Source organism: Condylura cristata, unplaced genomic scaffold (genome assembly GCF_000260355.1).
Source record: "Condylura cristata isolate star-nosed mole 26May11 unplaced genomic scaffold, ConCri1.0 scaffold00037, whole genome shotgun sequence".
Taxonomy (NCBI): domain Eukaryota; kingdom Metazoa; phylum Chordata; class Mammalia; order Eulipotyphla; family Talpidae; genus Condylura; species Condylura cristata.
In genome coordinates this window covers 524,249-532,021 of record NW_004567138.1, presented here as the reverse complement: position 1 = coordinate 532,021, position 7,773 = coordinate 524,249, and positions in this window count along the sequence as shown.

The following is a 7,773-nucleotide window of genomic DNA, read 5'->3' as shown; positions in this document are numbered from 1 at the left end:
TGACAGAGTAAAATTGTGACTGACTAGAGGCTGAGTCTTACTATCTTCACCTTACTATTGCCTACAGCCCTTACCAATTCTAATTCCTAGATTTTTTTTTTCAAATATTTGCCCAAAAGGGAAACATGGAAATTTGAGATTTAAGAGGTTTAATTTGAGGAGAGCATTGGTAGTCCCAATCATGTTCAGTGACTAGTACATAAAGATTTTTATCAAACTGATATTCATCTCTAAGTTCATAGCTCTTTTTTAAAATCTCCCTTCTGCACGTTTCATTTGTTTTCCTTCCTTTATAGCAAACTGTCTTGCCCCAAAGATACATAAATTTGACAACAAAGGGTACAAGAATCCTTTTGTGTTTCTTTAGTTATCTTTCCTAAACCATCCTTTCTACATTATAATTCAGAAAGATGTATTAGTACATGTAAATTATATGAAAAAGCCATTCGATAAGAATTCTGCATACTTTTTTTTCTATTTCAAAAACATATTTATATACATTTTGAAATCCAGGTTGTTTGGCTGGTCTCTGTTGTTTTGGGTCTTAGGCTGCTAGAGGGTCTTCTTTCCTAGCTTTCCATAATAAAATTATTCTCTTTATAATAGTTTATTCTCCTTCAATTTTAAGCTTACAATTTTACTTAAGTGGACAAAAAGGGGCTCTTCCCCTGCAATATGCAGTAAACTGCTGTCTAATATGACTACAATTCTCCAAAGCAGTCAATTTCTGTTCACCTCATTAGTGGGAGGAACAATCTGCTTCCCTGTGACTTGCTTTGACTAACTAAATAAAGTTGGCATAACTGTGGGAAAGTTCTGAAACTTGATTTGAGTTTAAAAAAAAAGCAGCTGTGACTCCAACCATACATCATTGCACACATGAAAAGCTCTATCCCATGTATCAGTCCTCTGTCTGAATGAAATAGTTTTCATAGGACTCAGGATGAGCTTAGTTTCTTCTAAGTGTTTCTCATGCAGATTTCATTTAACCATAATCATGCTCACTGAGTCCATGCCCTGGTTTAGCTTGACTCAGCATGACAATATTAGTATATAATATTTCCCCTCATGAGACAGCTACAGCTGCCACTTCCAACTATCATTTCTGGATCCTCCTCACAGACTGGAAAATAAACATTATTAACAATGTTCTCTACATGACAAGACTATTTTAAAAGATACTCTAACAAAACAGCTGATGCAAGTTAAAGAATTATAATTTCCCTTTTCATCACCCAGGGTCCGTCTTTTAGTGAGGCACTAATGGCTTGTGTCTGTCTGTAATTCCTTCCTATGAGATCGGAGCATCACTCTTCAAACATTCTCCTTTCTCAGCCATCAGTTTTTACATCTTAAATTCTTTGACTAATAGCTCTATTACCAAATAGGTTTTGTGAGTTAAATATGTGAAAGTCTGGCATTTGGAATGCCATCCTTCTTTGTGAATAATTAAGGCAGAACATTGGTTTGAAGCAATGCTAATGGTAAAAGACACACTCACCATCTCTCTAATGTCAAATCACTCATTCAGAAACACTGTGTTCCAATCTTAGCATTTAGTGTAAGTGCTAAGTCTGAAATTAAGCTTCTGTCATACATGTGGCATCTACCCTCAAGAAACTCCAGCTTTTCCATATAGAAATCATAAATCAGTTTCAAATGGAGTCTAAAGACACATTACTGTTAATAATTACTAACCACGAATAAAATTCTGGTCTCAGCCAAAATTATCATAGTTCTCCTTTAAGGAATAACATTGGAATTTTTATATAGCATTTGCAAATAATTAAATTTTTTGCTAAGTCTAGTTAAAATAATTTTTCTTGTGATAAGAGAATCCTCTAACAGACTGCAGGCACTCACTCCTGAAGGTTCAATGGCTGACTCTGAAAGAATTTCACCTGCAATACCAACAGCCCCTAATGGCTACTTAGAAGCAGAGTGCTTCCAGGAAGCTGTTCTGAAACATCAAAACTCTTACTTTGCCCCTCCTCCAAAACCAAGTCATTTAATTTGATGGAGACTCATAACCTATTTATTAGAATACAGTCAGCTAAATGATCCGGAATTCCAGGCTATTAATTTTGAATGAGAGTTCACTATTTATGAATAGAGAAGAGGGATTTATGATGCAACATATGATGTCAGTGGTTTTAAACTGACGAATACCCTGCAGTGAAAGAGGAAAAACAGGTACTCTTCATCCATGTACAAATATGCACTACCTGTCTTCAACCTCAGAACCCCAGGTGTGCAGCAGGACTATCACTTGCAAGGAATCAGAAGTAGAAGCACACAGACTCTGGAGTTAGGAGACCCAGGTATGGGGCCTAGTTATGACACTGATTGATTACATGACCTTGAACTAAAAGGTAACAATGGAATCCTATCAATCTAAATACTTTCCAATATTTCCAGTCTAAATAAGCACTATGTGGATGCTTTAGAAATTTAGAAATAATGTATTTTTACAGTTCCATTGGTATTTTTACAGTTCCTCAGCATTCTAAATTTATGGTGGACAAAAGAATATGCACTGAACATAGGTTTCCTACCTATAAACAGAGCACACAGCAAGTAAGACGATGTACCAAGTTCACAGTATCATAATAATCTCCACCATTTAATGAGTTCAGAGGGAAATTTCATTACTTTTTTTACTTGTTTAGTCTACCTACATATATAAGACAACAACAAGTAATGCATGAAGTTTTGTAAGTTCATACTATCTCGTTGGTACATTACTTATTACTTAGAAGTAGCAAACAAGACAAAATTTTAAAATTAAAATCATTCTTAATTATTTAAAGGTATAATTGAAGATCAGTTTAATAGTGATACAGGCTGCAAATTCCACTACTCAACATGACTTAGTCCTTTCCAATTAGACAAATCTTTCGCTATTCATTACTTCTTCCATAACTTCCCTTAATCAAAGTTTAATAAAATTTTAATCATTTCAAGAAAGAATAAATCTCTACAGTCAATAAAATGTTTTGCACCACATTTACAATTTCAAACTTATGTAGGAGTAGGTCAACTATTTTGATGCTGATTTCACTAAGTGAAACTGATGTTTCACATACATTCAAATGTTCCTTCTTCTTCCAAACCAGTATAACTGCCATTCTTTCAAAGACAACATAGACTCACTGCTGAAAAAATATATACAATTATACTCCTAAAGCCAGGGCTGAAAAGCAGACATTCAATACTTTAACAATTGATAAAATGATAGGATAGTCATGTTTACTGGCTATTGAAACTCACTTAGGAGAGCAAACAGTTGTATTTTGAATCTTGATAGACCCACAATGCAGTCCTCTTTTGATACCACCTCTTCCATATAATCATCTGCCAAGTATTTACTTAAGACCCATTATGTGCCTGGATGAATGCTAGTTGCTGGGAATGAAAAGACAAGTAAGACCAGGTTTCTGAAGGCAGAGCTGATTATAAAAAGTAAGTGGTTCCTTTTCTGCCCTCATCTTCTTTTACCTCTCAAGAGTTTTCCACTCAATAAACATGCTCTTCCTCCTGAAACCATTCCATTTGCCAGTTCTCTTCCTGACTACTTTCCCATGTGTCTATAAATCTGTAGATGCAGAGCAAGTTAGCACTTGGTTTTGAGCTGTTGTTTCATTTCGTTTCTCTTCACATTCTCTCCTTCTGAGTTCCTCTTCTGCTCCATCACTTGAAAGCCATAGACAACTCCCCCGATTTTGTGTCTGCAACTCATACCTTCCTCTGAGTTCCAGACTCCCACTGGACACTTCCACTTACATTTGTACAGGTAAATTTTAACCTGAGTTTTTGTTTGTTTTCCATAGAAAAACTGGGGTGTAGACCAGAGATTAGAGGGTTAAGAGGATTCACCAGAAAGAGAGTAGGGAGCAGAACAGACAGATCTATTGAAATACATTGGTAAGGGGAACAGAGAGCAAGACAGGAGAGGTCTGCTGTGCCATGTGGGTCACCTCCCTGGCTGGAGATCAAATCCAGGCAATAGCAGTGATGGTCCTGAGACTTAATTCCTAGGCCAGAAGGGAGGCCTTGACTTGAGTTTTGATCCTTACCTCTAGCCCTTAACCAGCATTGTTTCACCATCACAATAAGTGGAGCCACCATTCTCTGTTTTTCAAGCCAAGAACTAGGAACTACCACTGTTTCTAAATGGTATCTCAGTTTTAACAGTCATCCACAGGCAAGTCAATTCTTCTTTAAAGGTATGTCTCCAATATTCCAATCTGTCCTTTAAAGCTACCTCCTAACTGATCTTCCTGTTTCTAATCTTGCCCCACTACAAATTATTTTCTTTGCAACAGTCAAAAGTTACCTTCTAAAATATGAATTAGAGTGTATTTATGATCAGTTCAGCATCTATTCAATATAGAGATTAAATTCTAATTCCATACAGTGAGGCACTATATAATATGGCACCACCTACCCACAGTCCCATCTTTGCCTCCCTCCAACACAGGAAGTAAAGTTCATGAGCCGTCCAAAGAGTAGTTTCTTACTTTAGGATGTTTCCTTGATGTGATATCTAAGCTCATTCTTTTCTCCAGTTTTCAACTTCAATATAAAACACTCAAGGGGTTTTTTCCCGATTACCTTATTCTTTTAAATCCCTCACCCTTTATTTTCTATAACAGTACACTTTCTTCAACAAACTTCAACAAGCCCAGTTTAACTAATTTGTTTTCTCTCAATTCCAACAATGAACTAGAATGTAAATACTAAGAATGTGAGTCAATTTCCTATACTGCTGGTGGGAATGCAAACTAGTCCAACCACTATGGAAAACTGTATGGAGTTTCCTCTGATTGCTAAAAATGGAGCTGCCATTTGACCCAAAATTCCACTCCTAGGATCTACCCGAAGGACACAAAAACATTCATTCAAAAGGATACATGAAACCCTATGTTTACTGTAACACTATTTATGATAGGTAAGACCTGGAAACAACACAAATGCTCAAATATAGATGACTGGATCAGGAAAATGCAATACATATATACAATGGAGTATTATTCTGTGATTAAAAAAAAAGGTTATTTTTTTCGTTATTTAAAAAAAAAAGATAATCTGGGCCCTCTCTGATAGAACAATGGGTGAAAGTGCAGAACTATGAAACTATCACAGCCACTGCAACATGAGTTTGAGCCCTGGTCAGGCAGACCTCTCCTATCCTGCCTGCTGCTCCCCTCAGCAGTGTATTTCAGTATATCAGCCCATTTTGCTCCCCACTCTGTCCCCAGTGAATCCTCTCACCCCCTGCACCTCTGGTCTATACCCCAGTACTGTATGAATAAATAAATCTTTTTTAAAAAAAGATAATCTAATTCCATTTGCATGAATGGAGTTAGAAGGGATCATGCTCAGTGAAATAAGTTAGAAAGAAAAAGAAAAATATTGGATGGTTTCACTTATAGGAAGAATATAGGGAAGCCAAATAAGGGATAAGAGGGAAAAAATCATAGCAAAAAAAAGTACAAAAAAACTAAACAAAAATAATCAGAAACTATAAATCCAGACATTCTGAAGGGGCGGGGGAAGAGGGTACAAATGAGGACAAGCAGGACAAGCACCAGGGATGGTGTATGGGTGAAGTGGTGGTGGGAAATCTGTGGGGATTACACCTGATGTAAAATAAATACAGATAAATTAAATTTAAAAAAAAAAGAATGTGAGTCAAATAATATGCCCTGTGTCACTGCAGCATACTACCATCAATCAGTACAGTGTAAATGCTCAAAAAACACCTGTCATATAACTAAATGTATTGAATTATATCTGAGACAGCACCTATTTCCACAAATGTGAAGTGTCTCCTTTGCCCTTCTAACTGGGAGGTGGTCAGCACATTATCTTTTCTTCTAATACTTTGTCTTGATAAATATTCTTCAATACCATATGTATTTTGTTATCTAGGTTTTAAAATTATAAATCTACTATCTCAGAATTTCCATAAAGAAATATTAAAACTGATCAGCAGACCCTCCCCAAAAAATATTTAATCATAAGATAAATGTGTAAAAAAAAGATTCATGAAGTTACACCATCTTAGAATCCCTCAGTATATGTTGAATAAATGAATGAAATCCTTTCTTTATCTTCATCATTAAAAATCCTTAGTTTGTATAAACAATTGTTCAAATCAACTTTGGGTTTAGGCTTATCAAAGATATACATTAATAAAATTCATAAAATATAACTGCTATAGAACTGTTGTTCTGTATATGTCCAGGCATCAGCCCAAAGAGAGATATTTTGTTTCTATGGCTTTTAAATTTCCTCTAGATGTTTCCTTATATGCTAAGTAAAATAGTCATAACTGTTACATCTCAAAGCTCACAGCTTTCTCAAAAAATATAAATATACCAGGACGCTCCCTGGTGGCTCAATGGGTGAGAACACAGCACTGCAAGCTAGCCACAGCCGCTTCAGTGCGAGTTTGATCCCAGCCCCGGAGGTGACCACATGGCGCTGCAGACCTCTCTTGACCCACCCACTGCTCCCCTTAGCAGTGTACTTCATCGATCTGCCTGTTCTGCTCCCCATTCTATCTCTGTTGTATCCTTTCACTGTCCCTGCATCTCTGGCTTGTACCCCAATTCTGTATGCATAAATAAATAAATCTTAAAAAATAATAATAAGTGATCAGCAAAACTTTGCTGACAAAATTATGGAAAAAATTATAAATACACCAAAAGCTAGAAAGATGTTATTTTTATATTATTCTAAAATAAAACAAAGCCACATTTTTTTTCCTTTTCGTCTCTCCCAAATGCTTTACTTACCTCCCATAATCTTAAAGAATATATCATTTCTTCTCCAGCATTAATAAAAATGACTATCACACTTCTTGAAATGGAGTGGAGCATCTTATACTGAGCAAAGTCTAACTGTACTGACTCAACAGAACGTGACCACTCTCATTAATGAAATGCTTCAATGAATAATGAGCATAAAGGTTTTCAAAGAAAAATAAAAGCACTTTCTAAATTCTACTACATGCCTTAATCCAAGCACGGCAGGAGAAACAGAAATGGAGATTAGATTTTATCGAGTGTATTTGCCCGGAATGTCTTTTCTCAACAGGCCTTTCAAGCTTGATTTGAATAAGTGTCACTTTACAACACAACTACATAATGGTCATTGATTGACACATTATTGATTGACTCAACTGTGAAGATTAGGATAAAGCAAAAAGCAGCATTGTTATTTTTAATGACCTAAAAATGATATTCCTTTATAGTAAGGACTCTGTTAGGAAAGATGGCTTGTATTTACTACATATAAAGGTTAAGTGACTTTGTAGTGTGACAGACTAATGACTCGTCTCCTCGAAAGGCAAGCCTAGAAGAGCATCACTTCCTTTCTCATCAGCCCAGAAAATTATGGGTTTGCAGAATGCTTTAAAGAGGTCAACTGTGGGTATCCCTGAAGACACCAAAATTAGCCAGGAAATCTTCATGGAAAGAAGGGTAACTACCGTGGGATGCATGGTACTAGAGACAGGACATCACCCGTGTGAGGACAATGGCAGAGATGAGCCTAAGACAGACAGAAGATGCAAGTAGGACTCTGCAGGACAGGCTTCTGGAGGGTTCAGCCTGTCTTTAGGATGTTTCCACTGCAGCCCAGCTTCCAAGTAATATGAACGTACTTAGGTTACCCCGAGACTATGATGTACTCTCCTCCCTTGAATTTTATTTTCTGTTGTAAACAAATTTAGGGTCTCCCTGGTGGCTTAGGGGTTAAGACTCA